This window comes from Macaca nemestrina, unplaced genomic scaffold, assembly GCF_043159975.1.
Source record: "Macaca nemestrina isolate mMacNem1 unplaced genomic scaffold, mMacNem.hap1 Scaffold_127, whole genome shotgun sequence".
Lineage (NCBI taxonomy): Eukaryota > Metazoa > Chordata > Mammalia > Primates > Cercopithecidae > Macaca > Macaca nemestrina.
Window position 1 is genome coordinate 150,644 of NW_027257610.1, and position 25,051 is coordinate 175,694.

The following is a 25,051-nucleotide window of genomic DNA, read 5'->3' on the forward strand; positions in this document are numbered from 1 at the left end:
GTCCCTGTGTGTCACGCAAACCCCTGCCACACAGGTGACACACGCCACACGCCTGACACAGGCTCAGCACACAGGGAGCGATCAGTAAGTGGTGACTAGAGAGAAGTGACGGCCTTCAGCGTGGATGGAGAAAACAGGCCACAGACTCACAGAGGAAACGCCACAGATCCACAGACGGAGAAAACACCACAGACGCACGGACGGAGGAAACACCACAGACGCATGGAGGGAAGAAGTGCCACAGACGCACGGAGGGAGGAAAAGTGCCACAGACGCAGGGACGAAAGAAACGCCACTGACGCACGGATGGAAGAAACGCCACAGACGCATGGACGGAGAAAACGTGCCACAGAGGCACACACGGAGAAAACAGTCCACAGATGCACGAACAGAGGAAACGCCACAGACGCACGGACGGAGGAAACAGGGCAGAGACGCCCATACACCAGTGTGGAACGTCGGACAGGAACGTCCCGGCCATGCACTGTCCACTCCCCCTAGAGACTTCCCACCCCAGAGCACTCAGGATGGCTGTGGAGCTCCTGCCACGCACCCCAGAGGCGAAGCTGGGGAGCCAGAGATGAGCAGGTTCACGTCCATCAAATGCAGCTGCAATCCCTGTAATAACTGGAGGTCACTATTAAACAGAAGGGCACTTCACTTGGAATAAAAGCACTCTGCATAAAAGAACTAAAGATTGGCTGGAGACAGCTTAGAAACCGTCACCATTATTCTTGTTAGTGACAGCGAAGCTTCAAGAGTGGTCACTTTTCCTGTAGAAATCCCACAGAGGTGATTCCTGGAACTCATTTGGAATATTTCTTTCCCAGAAACCACACAACCAAGAACTTAATAGTGCCGTCTCTTGACCAGAAAGATTCAGATTTCTGATGAAACTAAACCCTGTCCAGCCTCCTGATTCTAGAAGATGCTGTACAGAAAAGCTAACTCAAAGGGGTCTCATTTCTTTTGTCATCCACGACACATAAAAAAATTTTTTAAATATACAAAAAATGTAGGAATTGTACAGTGAATACCCATGTGTCTACCCCCTGGATCACAGACTAGATTTACATGTAAAGTTCTAAAGGTTCCCAGCTAAGGAAATGTGCAGTGTAAGCCTCTACCTGGTTAGAACAAAGGGGAATGGAATGAGCTTTCCCCAGCCTTGCTGCTCAGCTGGGAGGGGCTGCCACAGCTCAGCCACCCCACCCCAGAGCACCCAGGATGGCTGTGGAGTTCCTGCCACCCACCCCAGAGGTGAGGCTGGATCCCCATTCGCGGTGTTAAGAATGAGCCAGCCTTTAGAGGCCATGTGGTCTATACTTGAATAGAAAATGTTCCAGGAAACTAAAGATTCCAATGCGTGCACTGAATCCTAACCATTTGAAACCCAGGCTCCTCATCTATACACGAAGAACAACGCTCTCTCCTGGGAAAGCATTTCAGAAGGACGAAAAAGGATCCACATGAGAGCAGCTGAAAACTACAAGGCATCATGCAATTATAAGCCTTTTTCTATATCTTTGTTTCAAGGAATGTCAGCATTCTAAATATTGCAGTTCATTCCACATCACCTTTCAGGAGCAAATCATAACGATCAAAACTATCAGCAGAATCACTACCAGCTCAGTCGCCATGTGCTTCTTCTTCCTGCATGACAATTCCTGCAGAACGATGGGACCATCCAAGAATGGCTCCCTGCCATCATGTGCCCATTCTCCTTCCCCAGGGGGCTATTCCTGTACTCACGGGGCATGGGAAACCTGTATAACGCCACCAGAAAGTCCTTGTTTGACTTACACACTTCCCAGAAGGGCTGATTTTATCCAGAATCCTAACTGTGTCAAACACTAAACCTAAGAAATCATCAAGAAACCAAGGAAATGTAAGGCCATGTCCTGCCCCGGGTGCATGGCTACTAGGGGAGAAATAGAAAATGAGACATGAAAGGAAACTTTTAAGATATTCAGACCATCACTGGATGATTCCAGGAACCCATTACAGATCATTGCTGTTCCTAATAACAGGAAAGAAATTCTAAAATCCCAACAGGCATGGTGAGTCCCTCACTTGCATGAAGTCAAAATAATAATCCATCACTCTCTTCAAAAGGACAAAAGAAAAACTCTACTTCCTCTTCATATTAATTTGTGTACAAGCGACTTAAGTGAGAAAATCTTAATGTCTGGACTGTGATATCAATAGCAAAATAATCCCAAGATTCTCAATTAAAAGATAGAGACGGCCTGAATGAATTTAAAACAAGAAAAACCGACTATATGCTGCCTACAAAAAACTCAGTTCAGCTGCAAAGACACACATAGACTAAATGTGAAGGGATGGAAAAACACATTCCACATTAATGGAAATCAAAAGTAAGCAAGAGTAGCCATATTTATTTCAGATCAATCACAATTTAAGTCAAAACCTGTAAAAAGGAGACAAAAAGGTAATTATATAATAAAGAGATCAAAATAGCAAAAGGATATAACAATTACGAGTATATGTGCACCCAACAACAAAGCACTCAGATATATAAAGCAAATATTAGTAGATCTAAATAGAGAGAGAGGTCGGGCGCGGTGCCTCACGCCCATAATCCCAGCATTTTGGGAGGGATGTGGAGGCAGGTGGATCACCTGAGGTCAGGAGTTTAAGACCAGCCTGGCCAATATGGTGAAACCCTGTCTCTACTAATACAAAAAATTAGCCCAGCATGGTGGCACATGCCTGTAATCCCAGCTACTTGGGAGGCTGAGGCAGGAGAATCACTTGAACTCAGGAGGTGGAGGTTGCAATGAGTTGAGATTGCACCTCTGCCCTCCAGCCTAGGCAACAAGAGCAAAACTCTGTCTCAAATAAATTTATATATACATATATATGTATAGAGAGAGACAGGGAGACACCAACACAACAATAGTAGGAGCTTCAAAATCTCACTGTCAGTACTGGAGGTCATCTAGACAAAAAATAACAACAAAACATCAAATTTAAAGTCCAGTGTAGACCAAATGGACCTAACAGACATTTACAGAACATTTCATCCAACAGATACAAAACGCACATTCTTCTCAGCACATGGAACATTCTCTAGAATCCACCACATGCTAGGCTACAAAAGAATTCTCAATACATTTTTTTCTAAAATTGAAATAACATCTAGGATATTCTCAGACTCTAACAGAATAAAGCTATAAATCAACAACAAGGAACAGACACTGCTCAAAAGAAGACATTTATGCAGCCAATAGAGACATGAAAAAATGCTCATAATATAGAATGAGACCACCACTTCTCCTGTTGTCTTTCCCAGCTTTTCCCCGTCTCCCCTTTTCCCTAGTTTATAAGACAGGAGAAGGGGGAGAAAACAAAAAGTTAGAAAGAAACAGAAGTAAGATAAATAGCTAGACGACCTTGGCACCACCACCTGGCCCTGGTGGTTAAAATAATAATAATAATATTAACCCCTGACCAAAACTACTAGTGTTATCTGTAAATTCCAGACATTGTTTGAGAAAGCAGTGTAAAACGTTTTGTTCTGTTAGCTGATACATGTAGCCTCCCATCATGTTTTGTCTGAGGCTAGTCCTGCTACAATAATCACTCGCCATCAGAGAAATGCAAATCAAAACCACAATGAGATACCATCTCACACCAGTTAGAATGGTGATCATTAAAAAGTCAGGAAACAACAGGTGCTGGAGAGGATGTGGAGAAATAGGAACACTTTTACACTGTTGGTGGGACGGTAAACTAGTTCAACCATTGTGGAAGACAGTGTGGTCATTCCTCAAGGATCTAGTACTAGAAATACCATTTGACCCAGCCATCCCAATACTGGGTATATACCCAAAGGATTATAAATCATGCTGCTATAAAGACACATGCACACGTATGTTTATTGTGGCACTATTCACAACAGCAAAGACTTGGAACTAACCCAAATGTCCATCAATGACAGACTGGATTAAGAAAATGTGGCACATATACACCATGGTATACTATGCAGCCATAAAAAAGGATGAGTTCATGTCCTTTGTAGGGACATGGATGGAGCTGGAAACCATCATTCTCAGCAAACTATCGCAAGGACAGAAAACTAAACACCGCATGTTCTCACTCATAGGTGGGAAATGAACAGTGAGATCACTTGAACACAGGAAAGGAAACATCACACACTGGGGCCTGTTGTGGGGAGGGGGGAGGAGGGAGGGGGGAGGGATAGCATTAGGAGATATACCTAATGTAAATGATGAGTTAATGGGTGTAGCATACCAACTTGGCACGTGAATACATATGTAATAAACCCGCACATTGTGAACATGTACCCTAGAACACAAAGTTTAATTTAAAAAAAAATCAACAACAAGGAGAACTTTCAAAACTGTATAAATACATAGAAATTAAACAATATGCCCTTGAATAGCCGATGGGTCAATGAAGAAATTAAGAAGGAAATTTAAAAATTTCTTGAAATAAATGAAAACAGAAACACAACATATCAAAGTTTATGGTATACAGCAAAAGCAGTATTAAGAGGAAAGTTTATAACAATAAACTCCTACATTTAAAAAACAGATTTAAAATAAACAACCTAACAACGAACTGCAATGAGCTAGAAGAGCAAGAACAAATCAAATCCAAAAGTGGTAGAAGAAAAGAAATAACAAAGATCAAAGAGGAACTAAATAAACTTGAAACTAACAAATATAAAAATGAAGAAAAAAATGTTGGTTTTTTGAAAAGATAAATAAAATAGACAAACCATTAGCTACACTAAGCAAACAAAAAGAAATCCGAGAGAAATAAAATTAGAAACAGAAAAGGAGAATGACAGTTGATACCACAGAAATACAAGGGATCATTACAGACTATTTTGAACAGCTATATGTCAACAGATTGGAAAACCTAGAAGAAATGGATAAATTCCCGGACACGTACAACCTACCAAGATGGAACCAAGAAGAAACGGAAATCCTAAAACAGACCAATAATGAGTAACATGTATGACTAAGTAATAATAAAAAGTCTCCCAACAAAGAAAAGCCCAGAACTAGGTGACTTCGCAGCTGAATTCTACACATTTTTGTTTCAATTCTTCTCAAACTATTCCAAAAGTATTGAAGAGGAGGGAATCCTGCCAAGTTCATTCTTCAAGACCAGCATTACCCTGATACCAAAATAAGACAAGGACACAATAAAAAGAGAAAACTATAGGTCAATATCCCTGATGAACACAGATGCAAAAATCCTCAACAAAATACTAACAAACTGAATCCAACAGCAAATCAAAAAGATTATACACCATGATCAAGTGGGATTTATCCCACGATGCAAGGATTGCTCATCAAACACAAATCAATAATCATGCTACATCACATCAACAGAATTAAGGACAAAAACCATAATATCATTTCGATAGATACAGAAAAAGCATTTGATAAAATTCAACGCTGCTTCATGATAGAAAGTCTCAACAAAAGAGGCACTGAAGGAAAAATACCTCAACACAATAAAGGCCATATGTGACAAACCCACAGCTAACATAATGGGGAATGGGGAAACACTAAGAGCTTTTTCTCTGAGATCTGTAACAAGACAAGGACGCCCACTTGTGCCACTCCTATTCAACACAGCACTGAACGTCCTAGTCAAGAGCAGTCAGGCAAGAGAAAGAAATCAAGGGCACCCAAAGTGGAAAGGAGGCACTCTAATTGTCTGTTTTCAGACAATGTGCTCTTATATATTTAAAAAAAAAAAAAAAGACTCCAGCAAAAATCTCTTTGAACTGATAAACAAATTCAGTAAAGTTACAGAATACAAAATCAACATATAAAAATCAGTAGCATTTCTATAGACCAACAATGAGCCAGTGAAAAAAGAAATCAAGAAAGCAATCCCATTTAACTACAAAAATATAAAATAAAAATAAAAATACCTCAGAAGAAATCTAACCAAGAAGGTTAAAGATCTCTATGAGGAAAACGATATTCTACCCTCTGAAGGTAGAACAGTGGCTTCTAGAGACAGGAAAGGGCGGCGGGAAGGCAGAAAGGGAGAGGTTGTCTAATGGATACAAAATTACATCTAGATAGTAAAAATAAGGGTTAGTGTGCTATAGCCTTGTAGGGTGACTATAGTTTACAATTTATTGTATATTTTCAAGCAGCTAGAAGAGAGGATTTTAAATATTCCCAGCATTAAGAAATGACAAATGTTTGAGATGATGGACATGCTAATTACCCTGAGTTGCTAATTACACACGAAAAACATGTATTGAAATATCATACTGTATCCCATGGATATGTACTATAATGTGTCCATTAAAAATAATAATTGTTAAAAACCCAAGGGTCATTTCTCATGTGTCCTATGTCAGTGTTGTGGTCCATTGGTGGAGACCTAGCCATTTGCAAGTAAGACTATAGTCACTTGAGCTGAAAGCAAATGAATCGTCACAAAAATTACCACTGGCACCAAGTCTTCTTTCCAGAATTTCCTGCCCACAGCACTGCCACAGTCACTGTGGGCAGGAAAGACACACTAGCACCCAAGTTTCAACCCCAGTACAGTTGATGCTTTTATTTCTCTGGTTTGGAATAGGTGTGTGTTCATAATTTACGTTTACTCCAACCGTCCCCTTGCTTAAATAGCTTCTTAAGGATAACTTCCTCTTACTAAATCCCAACAGCTTCTGAGCATCCATTATATTCTCCAAAGTAAATAAAAAGAGAAAACGTGTTGAAAGCCTGATAATGTTCACTTAAGAATCCAGCATGATGTACAGCTTGAAATGGCTACTCCACCTTGTTCCTTTACATGACTTTTAAAGTAGCCCCAGTTATTATACATAATTGAAGTCATAATTTCTGCAATACCATTAGGTCCACGAACGGTGGGGCCAGGGGACTTCAAAGTCTGTCTCCGATTTTTTTTTTTAAAAAAAGGAAAGCTCATGAGAGTAGGTAATGAAAATAAATATTCACACAACTCGGAACAGGGGATGGTGAAACATAAAACTCCAGCCTGGCACAGGTGTCCAGCCAGTGAGGGTGGGGACACAGACTCATACGGTCCCCACAATCCCTCAAAAATGCCACAGACAGGTGGGTGGCCTGAGACAGAGCCAGGCTCCGAATTCCGGGAGCTGTCTGGCTCATGTGCACCTCATGTGGTCCACAGTGCACGAGGATGCCCAACGTCACCAGTCCCGGTGCAGAACACAAGAATGCCCCATGGCATGAGCCCCCGCTGCACAGCATAGCCCGAAGGTGCCAGCTCAGACTCCTACACACGCTGGTCACCAAGGCACTGCCCTCCAGGAAGGAGGACCCCAGAGGTCGTGGCAGGGTGAGGTTCTGCTCTTCATCATCCGCGAGCAGAGGGGAAAGTCACAGCAGACATTTGGGGAGCCTCTACACGTGGTTCTGGGACTCTGAGTGGAGGTTCAAAGATGTCCCCAGGTACGCCAGACTCAAACCTAAAAAAGACCCATTCTTCCAGATATGCCCAGACTGGAACCTAGATAGGCCATCCTTCCTAGCTTTTCTCTGGAAAAGCAGGCTTAAAAGAGTATCGACTAAAAGGGGCCACCAGGAAGACAGAAGTCCTATCTTTAAAAAAAGATTTTTTTTTTTTTTTTAAAAAGAGGCACTGAGGCTCTGACCCATCTGAGCACAGAGTACATGCTCGGCAGCCTCTGTCAGAGCAGAGCAAGTACACACATGCTCTCCATGCCCTGTGCTCCCAGCACCCGTGCTCCCCGCACCCATGCTTCACACGCCCGTGCTCCCCACACCCGTTCTCCCCGCACTGTGCTCCCTGCGCCCATGCTCCCTACACCTATCTGTGCTCCCCATGCCTATGCTCCCTGCAGCCGTGCTCCCCGCACTGTGCTCCCTGCGCCCATGTCTGCTCCTCGAGCTCTCTTCCACTGGTTTCCTCTGTACATCCCTCTTGATAGTCACTGTCACCTCGAATCACCTGGCTAAATGGAGGTAAAGAAAAAGTCTAGAGTAGCACATTGGAGGACAGAGTGGAAGTGGCTATTTACCAAGCAGGGCTATGAGATGAGCGCATCTGATCCCCATTAATCCTGACGGTCAGTTGATTAGCCCTGTTCAACAGCTGGGGACACTGAGGTGTGGAAGGACGGGCTTGCTTACCCCAGACGATGCTGACAGTGTGGGCCCAGCCCAGTCCCACAGCCACCAGGAGGAGGCTCCTCACTGGGCAGGCGCGGAGGTGCAGCCCAGAGAACGCTTGGGACCCCGGCACAGACTCCTCAGGAAGGAAACAGAAAGGCCCACAGAGACTCAAGCAGCACAGAAGAAGGTCACCCACAAGTTAAAAATAGATGTTTGTGCTTTACCGTCCCAGAGTGCTAAAAATCCAACCCACTCACACGCACAGCCTGACGTGAGCCTGGCCTCCTGCAGCACTGGGCTAAGCGAGAGACGTACCTGCCTCTCTCCCGACAATAGCAGACTTGGCAGCTATTCTTCAATGTACTTGACACGCTTCCGTGAGGGATTAAGCGACACTCTGTCGACACTGGCTAAGTTTAATCCTGACACAGCCAACCATCTAGATCTGCAGTGAACAAACAACTTACTTTGGATGATTCTGCCACTAACAAAGACCCTGAATCTCCCACCAAAGCTTAGTGACACGACTTACCTTTCTGTTTTCATTTCAGGTACACTGGCCCACATGATCTAATTTACCTGCTGATAATGCCTTGGAAAGACCACCAGGGGGCCCCACACCATTTTCAGCTTTAGAGGGATGTGAATTTCCCTTTGATGAGAAAGGTGATGGGGAAATAAAACAAGGATCCAAAACAGATGCCTGTGTGTTTCCTGGGAGTGATAAAGTCAGGAACTGCCTCTGTGTGTCAGGCGAGGGAGTAACAGAGACAATGGCACCAACTCCTGAGACAGAGGACCTGATGCATGGTGCAGCCACCGCCTGTGGCCAAGGAAATTCCAGGGAATGTAGACCCCAGTTGTATGGTACAGCCACCATGTGCGACCACAGAAATTCCAGGAATGCAGACCCTCAGTCACATGGTACAGCCACTATCTGCAGCCACAGAAATTCCAGAGAACGCAGACCCTCAGACACATGGTACAGCCACTATCTATGGCCATGGAAATTCCAAGGAATGCAGACCCTCAGTCACATGGTACAGCCACCATATATGGCCACGGAAATTCCGAGGAATGCATACCCCAGTCGCATGGTGCAGCCACAGCCTGCAGCCACAGAAATTCTGGAGAACGCAGACCCCAGTCGCATGGTACAGCCACTACCTATGGCCATGGAAATTACAGAGAACAGAGACCCTCATTCCCATGGTACAGCCACCACCTATGGCCACGGAAATTCAGGGGAACGCAGACCCTCAGTCACATGGTACAGCTACCACCTGTGGTCACAGAAATCCTGGGGAACACAGACTCCAGTCGCATGGTGCAGCTACCACCTGTGGTCACAGAAATCCTGGGGAACACAGACTCCAGTCGCATGGTGCAGCCACCACCTGCAGTCACGGAAATTCCAGGGAATGCAGACCCCAGTCACATGGTACAGCCACCATCTATGGCCACGGAAATTCCAGGGAACATAGACACCAGTCGCATGGTGCGGCCACCACCTGTGGCCATGGAAATTCTGGGGAATGCAGGCCCCAGTCTCTAAAGTATGAACTTCACTGCAGTGAATGTGGAAGAATTTCTCTCTGTGCAGAGCTCAGTATCCAGAAGGGGAGATGGCCCCAGGAATGCCTTCCTCCTCTTCAGAGCTCAGGGCCTAGGGCTGACACCCTTGGGAGGGGTCCTTGTTCAGCAATTGTGCCTGTGGAGGGTCCCCCAACACTCACCATGCACCTCCTAGGAGCAGAGGCTACAACAGGGAGCCAGAGACCAAGCTCTGCTCAGACAACAGTGACCTGATGGCCTTCCACTCTAAGTTCAACAGGGACCCAGGGACCAAGCTCTGCTCAGACAACAGTGAGTTGATGGCCTTCCACTCTAAGTTCAACAGGGACCCAGGGACCAAGCTCTGCTCAGACAATAGTGAGCAGATGGCCTTCCACTCTAAGTTCAACAGGGACCCAGGGACAAAGTTCTGCTGAGACAACAGTGAACTGATGGCCTTCCACTCTAAGTTCCAACTGCATGGAATGTGTATTCCATGAATGCTTGTTAAATGAATGATTCGTATAAGGTCATCTGTGCTGACCTTTGCTGGTCTGCTGACTGTGAGCTTCAGAGCATAGGCCTCATTCCTGGAGCAGCCAGCTCTTCCCAGAGCGACGGCCGCTGCAGGGCAAAGCCCAGAGCTTGTCCTGCAGCAACACACTCAGGACCCTGCGCTGGGCACGCTGGGGGCCTCTCCAGCAGAAGATCCCCAGCCCTGACCTTGCAATACCAGTGAACCCCAGGGGAGTCCCAAGTGCTCAAAATCATGTAAATGTCCATTGTGATTTAACATATCAATTTTAGAAGAAAGGGCATATTGCCACCTCCCTCCTCAAACTAGGGACTATAAATCGATCCATCACCCTAACTGAGACTCTGCCTTAAATTCTGCTAAAACTACCATCCAAACACTCAAATTTACATTAGCGTTAAGGGAAAAAAAAAAACTAAAACAAACACCTGTAAGAAACGGTCAAGTAACCTGTGATACATCAACCCAAAGATTAAACATGAAAACAATGAAGTAGCAAGATATTAAAAGAATATAAACTCTATGTACATCATGGCCCAAGGTTCTAAAATTACACAGAGACAAAGACTGGAATGGAAGGGGGATATGTTTACAGATACATTTTTTATTTTTTAATTTTTAATATTACTTCTCTAATGTATGATTTGACTAACCAGATAATTCAGCAAAAAATAAAAAAATTAATTATGCCTATAGATAAATATGTAAAGAATCCTTTTCTTTGATGCCAATGGAATTAGTTTGGGTCTGACCCACAGTCTTCAATCTTTTAATTAAGACACAAAAATCATCTTTCAAGCTGTTAGGAAAAAAAGAAGAAAAAGATTGAAAACCAGGAGCCCAGAAGAAAAGGACTCGCTATGTATCACAGCGTCTCTCCACGCCTCTCCACCCCGGACAGTGCTCCCTCTTTCCCCATTTTCATACCTACTGCACAAAACACTTAGTAAAGAACTATCTCAATTCATGAGTCACACAGCACAAAGGGCCAGTGTCGCTGCCAAACATACCCTGCAGCCCCAAAACGAAGAGGCAACTGGTTCCTTCCTTCCTCAGTGAAGGAAGAATGAGAGGCTGCTGGTTGTCATTTTAAATCTCACACCTCAATGTCTTAGCACTTTCCTGCTTTGTTGGTTTCCAGGGCTTATTAAAATTAACCACCACCCCCCCCCCCCCGCGGATATTGAAGAAAGAAAGCAGGACGGTTGTGCAGGCTTCCAAGAGGCAGAGCCCTGCTTCCGCGGCCACCTCTGTCTTTCTACCCACAGCAGCCGGGTTTACCAATTAGTCTCCCTTAAAGAGCAGTTTATGCTCATCGTGAACAAATGGATGCAATTGCTTCTTTTGAGATGCAGCAAGTTTTGGGCCCTCAGCAAAAAGAAGAAAGAAAGAAAGAAAGAAAGAAAGAAAGAAAGAAAGAAAGAAAGAAAGAAAGAAAGAAAGAAAGAAAGAAAGAAAGAAAGAAAGAAAGAAAGAAAGAAAGAAAGAAAGAAAGAAAGAAAGAAAGAAAGAAAGAAAGAAAGAAAGAAAGAAAGAGAAAGAGAGAGAGAAAGAAAGAGAGAGAGAAAGAAAGAGAAAGAAAGAAAGAAAGAAAGAAAGAAAGAAAAAAGAAAAGAAAGGAAAAGAAAAGAAAAGAAAGAAAGAAAGAAAGAAAGAAAGAAAGAAAGAAAGAAAGAAAGAAAGAAAGAAAGAAAGAGAGAGAAAGAAAGAAAGAAAGAAAGAAAGAAAAAACAGGGCACTGGCACAACAGTCATAACCTCTGCTTTGCACACACAGAAGGAAAGTTAAAGCCCTGGAGGCGGAGGCGTTCGGAAAGGGAAGGTGGAAGTAGGAAGGACGCCCACGGGATAGAGTGGTCAGAAACAGACCACCTCACCAAAGGGCGCCTTAGACGTTCCAGAGGACAAAATGCCCCTCTTTCCAGGGTAAACACCCATTTGCCAAACTCAGCCAGTGACGGCAAGCAGGAGTTTGCTTTTTTTTTTTAAGGCGTCTGAGTAACGATGACAAGAGCAAGAAATGAGCTTAATAATGGGACTGACAGGGCCCTGGGCTGGTGACTCTGCTGATGTGCACAGCATCAAAACCCAGGTTCCTCAGTGCGCTCCCTCTGCAGTTCAGGACAGCACTACAACTCACCCCATCAATCACTGCTTAAAAAATCAGTTCTAAAAAAAGACGACCCATTTGAAAGCAGCCGGAGGAGGAAGACAGAGAGTGTCTCACAGAATCCAACCGCTTGTAGCCTCGGAACCATAACAAGAATATGAAACTAGCGGGTCCAGTGTGAGGCAGAACAGAGACGCCGTCACGGCTCTCAGGAGGCTGAGCAGGAAGCGCATGGCTCAGGCCCTGCAACGCCCTAAGGGCGCCTGGAGCAGCCCACAGGCCTGTGTCCTTCGTGTGGGTTCACCTTCCTAGTTTCCTGGGTAAATTCAATGTACAGCATTTATTCGCCAAGAAAAGAACATTCAAATCAAACTACTGTCATAACTCTGAAGGGCTCTTAACACTCCAGTCCACACGTTCAAAAGCCCACAGATATCAGTGCTGCCACTGTGCAGGTAACAATGTTTTGGATGCATCATGCACGTAACCAGTAACGATGTTTTCATGTTTTCCGTAGCCATCTCATTCAGGATACTAAAATGATCTGTGACGACTTGATACTTAGTTATCTGTGATTTTCAGATAGATTTAACAAGGCTACCTGGCCAAGAAGGCCTCACCCTCCTGAACCTGGGCACCGGTGCCCCTACGTGCACCCGGGGCCTGGGGAGCGCAGTCTCCACCACCTCTCGCTCTTCAATGTTAAATGTCCTCCCGGAGCGCCTGCGTCGTGGGCCCAGGCTCGGCCCCTCCTGGAGAGCCCTTTCCACATTACAGGACAGGGGAAGCCCAGAGCCCGCGCTGCGGCGCCGCTGACGTCCGGGAGTCCCCGCTTCCTGGTCCTTCCCGTCCGCGGAGGCTGGCGGGGAGGGCCTGGGACCCATTTTAGTTTTCGGTTTTGTCACGAGCCGGAAGGCGACAGCACATGCGAGCGCAGGAAACCCTTTTTTAAAATCTTCCAACGGAAACGCGAGGGGCTGCCGGACTGCCTCGGAGACGCTAGGCGGGAACCCAGAGCACCCCTGCCGTTTCCCGCATTGCAGCAGCCGGGACCCCGCCCACGCCGCGGGGGGCCCGAGGCGACAGGAGGCCCGCCGGGATCCGGCCGTTTCTTCCTCGACAAGCTGGGGGGTGGCGTGGGGCGGAGTTGGGGGGCGGGGGCAACTTAAGAAGTGATCGCGCTGTACCCAGGATTCGGAGGGGAAGCCCGGCCCCATCCTACAGCTCAGAGGCAGAACGACCCCGGAAGGTGCTCCAGGCGACCCCCTCTACCAGGCTCAATTTAAAACATAAACCGGAGAGGGTGGAAAGCTCACTATTTTCCGAATGGAGGTTCCTATCGCCATGTTCCTTCCTCCTCCGCCCCACCCGGCAAGGACCCCGGGGCTGCCTTGCCGGCTCCCGCCGCCCCGCAGGTACCCCTGCCGCTCCCGGGCACGGGCTTCTCCCCAGTTCTTCCCATCGCTTCCCCGCTCTTCTCCCCAGTTCTTCCCATCGCTTCCCCACCTTTCCCCGGGTCCTCCCATCGCTTCCCCCTCTTCTGCCCGGTTCCCCCATCCCCTTTGCCCTGTTCTCCCCTTCTCCCTCTTCTCCCCTTCTCCGTCCGTCCCTCCCTCGCCGCCCGGAGGGGGGCGCGCACCTTGAGCATGTCCCCCGCTGGTCAGCACGCCGATGGCCTTGCCGGCCCCGGAGAGGTGCTCCAGGAACTTCCGCAAGGAGCCCTTGGGGGCCCGGGAGTCGTCCGCGTCCAAGGCGAGGAGGCCGAGGGCAGCCGCTAGTCCGGGTGCGCAGCAGGCAATGGATACCCTGCCGGCGCGCGCCCGACTCGGAAAAGCTGCCCCGCCCGCGCCCCCGCCCGGCCCTAGCGTCAAAGGGTCTTGACGGGCGGGGCCCAAGCGCACAGGAGGGGCTGCGGGGGTGGGGCGCGGCTAGGGGCAGGGGCAGGGGCAGGGAAAGGGGCAGAGAAAGGGGCAGGGGCTGGCCGGGGCCGGGTGTGGGCAGGAGGACCTACGCAGGGGTCGTCGTAGGTGGCTGCCGCGCTAGCGGTGGGTGAGGTCGCGGAGGCGGGGGTAGCACCACAAGTGGGCGGAGTCCCTGGGGGTGGGGCCGCGTTGCCGGTGCGCTAGCCTCGCGGGTGGGTTGGAGGACTCTGGTTGGGGCCTTTAGAGATGCCCGGAGCGCCACAGGTGGGGGCAGGGGCAGCGACCGGGGGAGGGGAGACCGCAAGGGGGCGGGGTCACATCGTTCGCTGGGCGGGCCAAGGCAGGGCGGAATAGAACGCCGGGAGCATCTCCCGGGGCGGGGGAGGGGGGGGTGGCAAGGGAGACCGTGAGTGGGCGCGAACGCCGGGGCCGGTGGAAACCCCGCACTTGCGGGGAGCGCCGATGGCGGGGCGGGGTGGAATTGGGGCGCGGAGACCCCACCTGGACGCGGAGGCTCGCGGCAGGCCCGGTAGATCCGGCTGTTGTCAGCGCCGAGCCCGGCCGCGCGCACAGCTTTTTGTTGGCGGCAGGATTCCTCCTGGGGCTGCGCTAGGAGCCTCTGCGCGCGGCTTCCTCGATCCCCGCCCCCACGTTTTCTCTGCAGCCTGAGGTCGGGAAGGACGCACGGAGAGTGGATCCTCCAGGTGGTGGGAAAAGCTGAGCGCGGCGAGCTTAGCTATGACGAAGCTGCGATTTCCCGGGTCCACGGGGTCTGTGGCGCTCCCGGGCCCCCAGCTCGTCCCGTGGGGAGAAGAATCCTTGGGGTGGGGGAGAGTATCGGGGCGCTACACTCAGAGACGCATGGGCGCGCGAAAGTCAGAGTGGGATAGGAGGAGGCGCAACGGGACTGACCTGGCGGGGAGGCGGGACGACCCTTCCTCCCTACGGACAGGCGCGCTGCTGTACGCTGTGCCGACCTCGGCTGACTTCACCGGCCAACTCCACGTGCTGAAATACGCACATCCAAAGCGCTGTGCCAGTTGCCCATCCACAGCTTAACAGCCTGGTGCCAGTTACCTGCGATGGGACAGGGAGCAGCCCCTACAAAAGCACGGGCTTATGGGATCCCGGTTCCTTCAGTGCTCACCCCACGAAGAAGGGCTCCCAAACGGCCCCACTCGAGGGCTTTCCGGAGGATGGTCCTGCGCAGTGGGTGTTTGTTGAACAGATAGGAAACAACAAAAGAGACTAAGAAGAGGTTTGTTCTATGAACCCGGGAAAGTGAAGCAATAGCAAAGGAGAGTCTCACCAAAGGGCAATCCTGGGGAAAAGATGGAGAGGCATGGATTTTTCTTGGATGTGTGCCTCATCCTGGGGCTCATCACGCTGAGCATCAAATATTCATTGCAAAAGAGGAAAAAAATATATATGCTGCAGACAATGCTGGATGGTCTAATCTCTCCCTTGGCCAGAATTAACGGCGAAATTCCTAACCCCTCGTGGTCCTCAGAATCACCTGTCCTATGCACACCCCCATTAAACCACTGAAGTCCAGTTTCTGGGAGCTCAGCCAGGAAATGTGTATTTTTAAACAAACCACCTAGGTTATCCTGATGAATGCAAAGTCAGAGAGCGCTGCTCTCATGCAGTGAACCTGAGCATTATTCTATTAATTAAAAGGGAGAGGCGAATCCTGGCTGTCTTAAGGTGACAGTTGAGTGGCCTTTGCCTTCTGGCGGGCAGAAGAGCAGACCGAGGCTCTAAGCACCTGCACCCACAGTTGGGCTCAGGATCTGTGCTGGAGAATAGAAGGGCTAATTTAATTATTCATGCCTTTTTAGAGCATGTTACATGTGGAGAAGGTGGGCCACACTGAATTTTATTTTAGCCAAATACCCGTTATCTCCTTATACAATTGATATTTTTCTATTGAACATTAGGGGATTGGTCATTTGTCATCAAATTGTCTGTAATACAGAAAATGATAGATACAACCTAACAGTTCAAACATGATGAGTTAAATAAATGATGGTAAAAATATGCGCTGCAATAATATTTAGTTGCTGTTACCGCTACAAAGATATGTGTCTACTGACATGGAAATATGTCCAGGACATACAAATAAGTGAAAAGGCAGGCCTAGACGCAGTGCGAGCCTGTGTGTGAGTGCGTGCGTGTGTGTGTGTGTGTGTGTGTGTGTGTGTGTGTGTGTGTGTGTGTGAGTCTGCATACATATGTAAATATTTCTGAGCATTTTATTTCCTTTCTTTTGCTTAGTATAGGCAATGCCATTTTTCTCTGCGATGAACAGGTATTGTTTAGGGAATAGAAATAGCTAATGAAAAACAATAAAATTTAGAGTGTCAAGACCCCCAAGGTTACGGATTATGTTCAAAAGTTTGTCTGTGTATAAGGGCTGGGGTCAGGGTGGTCACTGACGGTCCTCACACATCTGTTCTTATGAGTTTGGCCCATTGCTCAGTCAGTCAGGGAATTAACATATATTAATATATACCTGTAGCAAAGATGGAAAAGAATAGCTATGGCTTTTTTTTTTTTTTTTTTTTGAAAGTCATGTATTTCAATGTTGCTACAACTAGAGTTTTTTGTTTTTTGTTTTTTTTTAACTTTGGCCTTAGCAATGAATCTTCTAATTTAAGAGGAAGATATTACATGCCGTGCTGACCGTACAGCTTCCACCCAGTAGGACCTGAGGTGTGTGCTTGTTCTTTATTGTCCCTTGACAGATTACTCCAAAGGCCCACACCAGCACACACTTATACCCCAGGAATGATTACTCCTTGGGCCAGGAGTTCAGGCAGGCTTCACTGGGCCCTCTGCCCCAGGGGCTCTCCAGGGCTGCAGCAGGTGTCTGCCTAGGGCTGCTGTGTCTTCTGAAGGCTCAGGCTCATCAGGGGAGGAGCTGCTTCCATGCTCACTTCTGTGTTGCTGGCAGGATTCTGTTGCTTGCAGGCTGTTGGACTGAAGGCCCCAGTCTCTCTGTGGCATCAGCTTCAGGTTGCCCTCTGCCCTGGGCGGGTGACTGGCTTTGCCAGAACTAGCACCTACCAAGAGCCAGGGGGAGAGTTCCAGTGGACAGAACCTCAGCTCCTCCCAATCCAATCTCAGGAGAGACCGCCATCTCTTTTGCCTGGTTCTATTCATCAGAAGTGAGCCGCTGAGTCCAGCCCTCTTCTAGGGTCTGGCTGTGAACACTAGAGACAGCGGCCAAGGGGAGCCACTTGGGAGGGTGGTGCTGCCTGGGACCTGCCTAGGACAAGGTGAAGGAGAACATGCATAGGGACAGCTGCCCTTCCCACTTCCCCTCAGTGGTGAGCGCAGGAGTTGCCGATGTGCCCTAAAGGAGTTCTGGCATCCCAGGAGGGAAGCAGCTACCAGCCATGAGGACACCATGACCCAGTGCCCCAGCATGTGGGGCTGCACATCCCAGGGCTACCTGAGCTGCAGCCTCTTCCCCTTCTCTGCTGTCTCGGCCTGTGCATGGAGTGGGCATCTCAAATCTGCAGGGGCCAAACTGAGCTCAGGCCTCTGCACCCCCCACACAACCCCCCATCGCTCAATCTTCCTTACCTCAGCTCCTGGTGACTCCATCCTCCCAGGGGCTCAGGCTGAAGCCTTGCAGTGCTCTTCCACCCTGGCATCTAAGTCCCTCAGGAAAGTCCCCATTGGCTCTTCATTGCATCTGGAGCCACTAGGGCCAGGCCACGACCTTTGACCTGGACCGGAACAGGCTCCCTCCTCATCCCCTGCTCTGCCCCAACCTCCACCCCACCTCCATGTCTCGGGTGTCCTCAGCTTCAAAGTCAGGGTGCACCTATCAGGATGTAATTCAGGCATCTTCTCTGCTGACTCGGAGTCACAGACCCCACACAAGCCACACTGGCCTGTCCTCTGGTCCCTTCAGATCCTGGTGCTGCCCAGAGGCCCATGCAGGCACCCGACAACCTCAGGCCTAGCCTGCTCTTTCCTCAACCCAGGCCCTCCTCTCCCTACCGACTCTGCCCACTTTCCACAGGTCTGTCCTGCAAGGTCTCCTGCACGGTGAGGCCTCCCCAGATCACCCTCTTAGAAATTTTGGGCTCCATGCACACTCCTGTTCCCTCCCTGCTGCTCTTAAAACATCCTCGTCAGTGTCACATATGGGGCATTTCACCTATCTGCTGGGCTTCTCGAAAGGTCCCCTGGCTGAACTGTGAATGCCGTGGATTCAGAGATCTTTCACTATTCCCTGCTGCAGTCCCAGGGCAACAGCAGAGCCCAGGACAGAGTGAACCTGTCATGGGTGCTGCTGAATGAATGAATGAAGGAGGGAGTGAGTGAGTGAGTGAAGGAGTAAATGAGTGAGTAAATGAGTGAATGGGTGAGTGAGTGAGTCAGTCAGTGAATGAGTGAGTGAGTGGATGAGGGAAGGAGAAATGAGTGAGTGAGTGGGTAAATGACTGAATGAGTGACCGTGAGTGAGTGAATGAATTGCCAAGGGAGTCAATGAGTGAATGAGTGAGTGAGTGAATGGGTGAGTGAATAAGTGAGTAAGTGAATGAATGAGCGTCTTAGTGAATGAGTGAGTGAATAAGCAAGTGAATAAGTGAGTGAATGAGTGAGTGACCGAGGGAATAAATGAGTGATGAGTGAGTGAGTGAGTGAATGAATGAGTGAGTGAGTGAATGAATGAGTGACTTAGTGAATGGGTGAGTGGGTGAATGAGTGAGTGAACAGATGAGTGGGTGAGTGAGTGAATGGGTGAGGGAAAGAGTGAGTGAATGAGTCAGTGAGCGAACAAGTGAATGAGGGAGTGAAGAATTGAGTGAGTGAATGAACAAGTGAGTGAGTGAATGAGTCAATAAATGAGTGAGTGTGTGAGTAAAGGATGAGTGAATGAGTGAGTGAAGAGGTGAATGAGTGAGTGAATGAGTGAATGATTTGAGTGAGTGAATGATTGAGTGAATGAATGAGGAAATGAGTGAGTGAGTGAATAAGTGAGTGAATGAGTGAGTGAATGAGTGAGTGAATGAGTGAATGGGTGAGTGAGTGAAAGGGTGAGTTAGGGAATGACTGAGTGAGTGAATGAGGGAATGAATGAGTGAATGAATGGGTGAGTGAATGAGTGAGTGAGTGAGTGAATGGGTCAGTGAATGAGTGAGTGAATGAGTAAATGAATGAGCAAGTGAGTAAAAGGGTGAGTGAATGAGTGAGTGAGCGAGTGAAGGAGTGAATGAGTGAATGAGTGAGTGAGTGAATGAGTTAACGAGTGAATGAATGAGTGAGTGAATGAGTGAGTGGGTCGCTCAGAGGAGATGAGGACCGGAGTTGCCCTCTGACTGCTACAGTAGACAGGAGCTGAAGGAGTCTGAAGGGTGGGATGTGCTCACGCGGTACATACACCCTGCTCCACACATCCCCAGAGAAACCTAGTCTCACCAGAGGGGTCGCTTGAGAATTATTAGTAACAACCTTTTTCCCAATATTTCATATATGCAGGATGATTTCTTACTTTCCTTGAAAATGCCAATCGTTTTTTGGACTTGGAATTCTCCACTGCTGGTCCACGCCACTGTATTCTCCCATAGGGGTATCCCCCGAGTTGGAGAAAGAGTCATTCCCAGGAATGGATAAAAGCCAGAAGGGCATCATCAGGTGGGGCACCTTCTCCTATCATCCTCCCCTTCCTGTCTGGGTTACCCTGAGTGACTTGGTTTGGAGGTCTACAAAATGCGGACATATCAAATTTAGATAAAAGCCTAAGCAGTTTAAGAGGTTGCAGTACTAGCAGGAAGGTCTTTGGCTCCTGGCACCCTCCTCCTGTCCAGTCTCTGCTGGACCCAGGACTCTGACTCCACCTTCGGCCTTGGGGGTTTCCTCCCTTCCTTCCCAGCCACTGAGCCGGCTTGGGCTAATCTGCAACCGCAGAGGTGCAGCCCTCCTCCTTTCCTCCTGCCTCTTCCTCTCTTCTCACTTTCCTTCTGCTTCTTTCAGGACTTTGGAAAGTCCAAGAATAAGCAAAACTGTAGACCAGAAAACGCTGCCTTGAGCCCATTCCCCTCCCAGCAGCTTCCCTTCAGACTCCTTGATCTTGAAAACTTATTTTGCTTCGTATCTAGATGCTAAACTTTATATAGAAAGCAGGTGGGGTTGGTTTCTTGGCCGGGTACAGGGACTCACACCTATAACCCCAGCGCTTTAGAGGCCAAGGGGGAACGATTGCTTGAGGTCACATGTTTGAGACTAGCCTGGGCAACACAGGGAGACCTCGTCTCTACAAAAATTCAAAAAAAAAAAATTGCCTGGAGCGATGGCACATCTGTAGTCCCAGGTACTTGGGAGGTCGAGGCAGGAGGACCACTTGAACTCAGGAGTTTGAGATAACAGTGAGCTATGATTATATCACTGCACTCCAGCTTGAGTAAGAGAGTGAGACACTATCTCCTAAAAATATAAAAATAAAAAGTGCTGGAGTCCAAGCCCACAGCCAATTGCGACATGTAGATCTTTTATTTTTATAATCCGCCTCTCTTGTCTAAGTGCCAAATGACACTTTCATTGTGTGCAACTACTTCCACTTTTGACTGGCTTCTCTTTCCTTATGTATTAAGAATCAGGTTGCATAGAGTTCTGAGAAAATAAAATAATAAATCAGCTGCGTGCCATGGCTCATGTCTATAATCTCAGCACTTTAGGAGGCTGACACAAGGATTGCTTGAGACCAGGAGTTTGAGACCCGCTTTGGCCACATAACGAGATCCTGTCTCTACAAAAAATAAAAATAAAACGTTAGCAGGACATGGTGGCACACCTGTAGTCCCAGCTACTCAGGTGGCGGAGGCCTGAGGATTGGCTCGAGCCTGGGAGGTTGAGACTGCAGTGAGCCGTGATCATACTACTACACTTTGGCCTGAGTGACACAGTGAGACTCTATTTCTAAATAAATAAATAGTATAATATAATATAATATAATATAATATAATATAATATAGTATAGTTTAAAAACAGATGGAAGCTTCCCAAGACTTTGATGCAGAAGCAGGTTGCCCTGAACCAATTAAAATTAATGTCCAAAAACCGGAAAGAAATGAAAAAAGAAGTTGGATTATTTCTGTAAAGTATGAGGCCACTACAAGTTTTACTTTCTCTAGGACATTTTCTCAGTGGTGTCAACTGAAGTCCACTTCACAGAATGACTTCATCTCCTGAGCACATTGGAGAACGATGATTAAAGAGACTTCCTGGCACTCCCGATATTTTTAGTGTCACATGGAAGCAGCAAGAGTCATATGTGTGAAATAGGTGGTATTAAAAGCGGAAGACATTGGTTTGTTCTTTCATGAACATCATCGGAACATTTCTCTAACGACTAGCGTTATGTCAGAAAATGGGGAGAGAGAGATGGTTGTTTATTGGCAAATAAGTTAGATAAATTTCCCAGTTAGAAAAACAATCATGATTTTAGCCTTGTCAGATGAAGTCAGATATGCCCTATGCTTCAGTTATGGAATGCTACCTCTGAATATTGATTGACAAGTATCTTCCACAGACCTGTGATCTGTCGCTGTGTATAAGCTTGAATTCATAACTACCAGTCCTTGAAGCTCCCTTGCTTCCTGCACTGAACTGAAGTGGCTCCCAACTGAGGCATTCAAGGGAAAACTCACTGAAATATTTGAAACCACCGCCATGAACAAGAATGCTCTTCCTGTATGCTAGGATGTACATCCAGAGGGTTATCTCGTTAGTTGTATATGCCAGCATCCCGCAGGATCTTTTACCTTTTTTGGGTGTGAACTTCGAGATTCTGATGTAAGCTGCAGACCTCTTCCTCTTCCAGGCGGGTTGGAGGAGAAGGCTGTACTGGAGGGGAAGGCTGGGCTGGAGGAAAAGAGTGGGCAGGAGGGAAGGGTGGGCTGGAGGGAAAGGGTGGGCTGGAGGAAAATGGTGGGCAGGAGGGGAGAGAGGGAACCTGTGGTCTTCCTCAGGTTGCAAGAGAAAGAGAGCAGATGGGGAAGGATCAGTTACGTCTTCATCTCACATGCGGTAAATCAGTCCTCTACATAAGCCTTTATATAAGATAAGGTGAACATAGACCAGCTTCCTGTGGAGATGTAGCTATCTGCAGCTATCTGCAGCTATCTGCTTAGGAACAAAAGGAAATGCAGTTTCTTGCATGATTCAGCTTCCAACTTAATGATTTTTTTCCGTTTTGGCTGTGAGTTGGGGTCCCGAGGCTTTATTTTTCCCTGTGCACTATATTGTATGTGAAAATTGTTGTTTGGGACCTAAAGTTGTTTACTTACTCCACCTGCATCCGTTAGCTCCATTTCCATTTGGAGTGGCTTCTGGAAGGCTGGAATTGAAATCCACCAGTGCCCATTTCAAGGTGTTCCCAACATTGCCTGGGAACAAGGAGCCCAGATACGCTTCCCTGTGGATGCAGGTCAGTCATCATAACGCACAGAGATAGCGTTGACCTCAGCCTGGAGCCATTGTCCTGAAAGGGGATTCTTCTCAGCTCGGGCCCGAGACTGATCCCTGAGAAGCGGCTGCTCCATCCCTGAACCCTTCCTGCTTATGTCTCCTTACTTCCTAGTGATCACGGCATTCAGGCTCAGAATGCCGCAGGCCTATCCCACTGGAAGCTGCCAAGGTGCCTCCTGCCACTCAGGACGCCCGGCACAGCAGCAGGATCAAGGGACCAGCAGGGAAGAGGCTGCAGTGATTTGGGGGAACAGCCCAAAAATCACCTGGAGCCTGGTGGCAGGTGGTCCCACCTCCTCCCCAATATTAGGTCCCAGAGAAAATGACAATATGAGCAGCTCATGTCACCATTATTAGCAGAGTCTTTTTATTCTTTCCTTAATTTTTTGCCATTAAATGGAGCTCTATAGGCCCATTTTCTTTTTTCTTTTTTTTTTTTTTTTTAGACAGAGTCTTGTTCTGTTGCGCAGGCTGGAGTGCAGTGAAGCGATATTGGCTCACTACAAGCTCGGCCTCCCGGGTTCACGCCGTTCTCCTGCCTCAGCCTCCCGAGTAGCTGGGACTACAGGGCCCCATCACCATGCATGGCTAATTTTTTGTATTTTTAGTAGAGATGGTGTTTCACTGTGTTAGCCAGGATGGTCTCGATCTCCTGACCTCGTGATCCACCTGCCTCAGCCTCCCAAAGTGCTGGGATTACAGGCATGAGCCACCCCGCCAGGCCTATAGGCCCATTTTCTGCTTTTAATGCCACCAGTACATGAAATTCCAGAGCTGCTTCTGTGAAACATACTTTCATTTTCATTATTTTATTATTCATTACATTAATTCTAGTATTTTATTCTCTTTGTTTTTTTAAGAAGAACTTCAGCGAGAGAGGGGCTATCCCTGCTGCCTTGTGGCTGCAGAAGGAGAGAGAAGGAGCCTCTCCTAAAAAGGGTTTCATGAAAGCCCTGAGGCGAGATACTCACTTCAGAGGGTTCAGGACAAGGACACTCACTTTGTTCTGTGCGGTGTGGAGACACGGGTGAGCGTTCCTCAGTGACACCAACTGGTTCCCTCTTGTCCTCAGCTGCCAGTGCCCTGGGACATGTCATTTGGACAAAACCATTTTCCATGTCCTGCCATCCATTCCACGGAGGCAGGAGAAAAGGGTCTGGAGGCAGGAACATAAGGCCGATTCACCTTGACTTCCGAGAACGAAATCAAATGGAAACTCTTGCAGTATGACAAGAAATATCCTCTCCATTTACACAGGGCTTACACCGAGTACATGACTTTGTAATTTTACTTCATCCTCTTCATTTACGTAGGGTACACACCAAGTAACCAATGGAAACCTCGAGAGGGGATTTAAGCCCTAGAAACTTCAGTAACGGGCCCCCTGTGCTCAGGCGCTCTCACCCTGTGGAGCGTGCTTTCATTTTCCGTAAATGTCTGCTTTGCTGCTTCATTCTTTCCTTGCTCCATTTTTGCATTGCGTCCAATTCTTGGTTCAAGGCACCAACAACCTGGACACTTTCAACCAGTAACATTATCTTAATATCTTGTTTTAAAACTGAATTCTGTTTTTCATCTGTTCACCTAGTTTTTAGAAAATAACAGTGAAATACCAATTGGAGCTTACCACAGCTTAATAGGAGGGTCACTATGAGCTATACAACAGGTTTGATGTTTAAAAGTTTGCAACATTTTTTATTGCTCTTTCATTTACAAACTACAGTAAACATTTAGTTTTTTATGTTTAATTATGAAATATATGACACCTAAGAGTCTATAAAATTTGGCTGGGCATGGTGGCTCATGTCTGTAAGCCCAGCACTTTCGGAGGCTGAGGCAGGTGGATCATTTGAAGTCAGGTGTTCAAGACCAGCCTGGCCAATGTGGTGAAACCCGTCTCTACTAAAAAAATACAAAAAGTTAGCTGAGCATCATGGCAGGCACCTGTGATCCCAGCTACTCGGGAGGCTGAGGTGGGAGAGTTGTTTGAACCCAGGAGATAGAAGTTGCAGCAAGCCGAGATCGTGCCATTAAACTCTAGCCTGGGCTACATGAGCAAAACTCCGCCTCAAAAGCAAACAAACAAACAAAACTGAATGCATAATCTGATAGATTAATAATTGCGCTGATGTCATCATGCATCAGCATCGAGTGTCTTGAAAGGCTACAATACGCCCTTCTTTGATCACCTGGGTCTCCCTTCTTCACCCAGACATAGGACTAATGTGTTAATGTTTGTCTTGCTTTTCATAAGTTATATCATTTCTCTGTATATTATTCAGCCATGTCATATG

The 25,051-nt window shown here is 47.5% G+C and overlaps 1 long non-coding RNA gene across 2 annotated transcripts in view; it reads right to left on the reverse strand.

The window, feature by feature from the left end:
* The window catches only part of LOC139361277 (uncharacterized), a 157,832-nt gene extending 143,293 nt beyond the window's left edge, over nucleotides 1–14,539 (reverse strand). For both annotated transcript variants that reach the window (XR_011618828.1, XR_011618827.1), the window contains exon 1: nucleotides 13,988–14,539. This is a non-coding gene — a long non-coding RNA (uncharacterized lncRNA). The remainder of the gene's footprint in view (nucleotides 1–13,987) is intronic.
* Nucleotides 14,540–25,051: the final 10,512 nt, after the last annotated feature.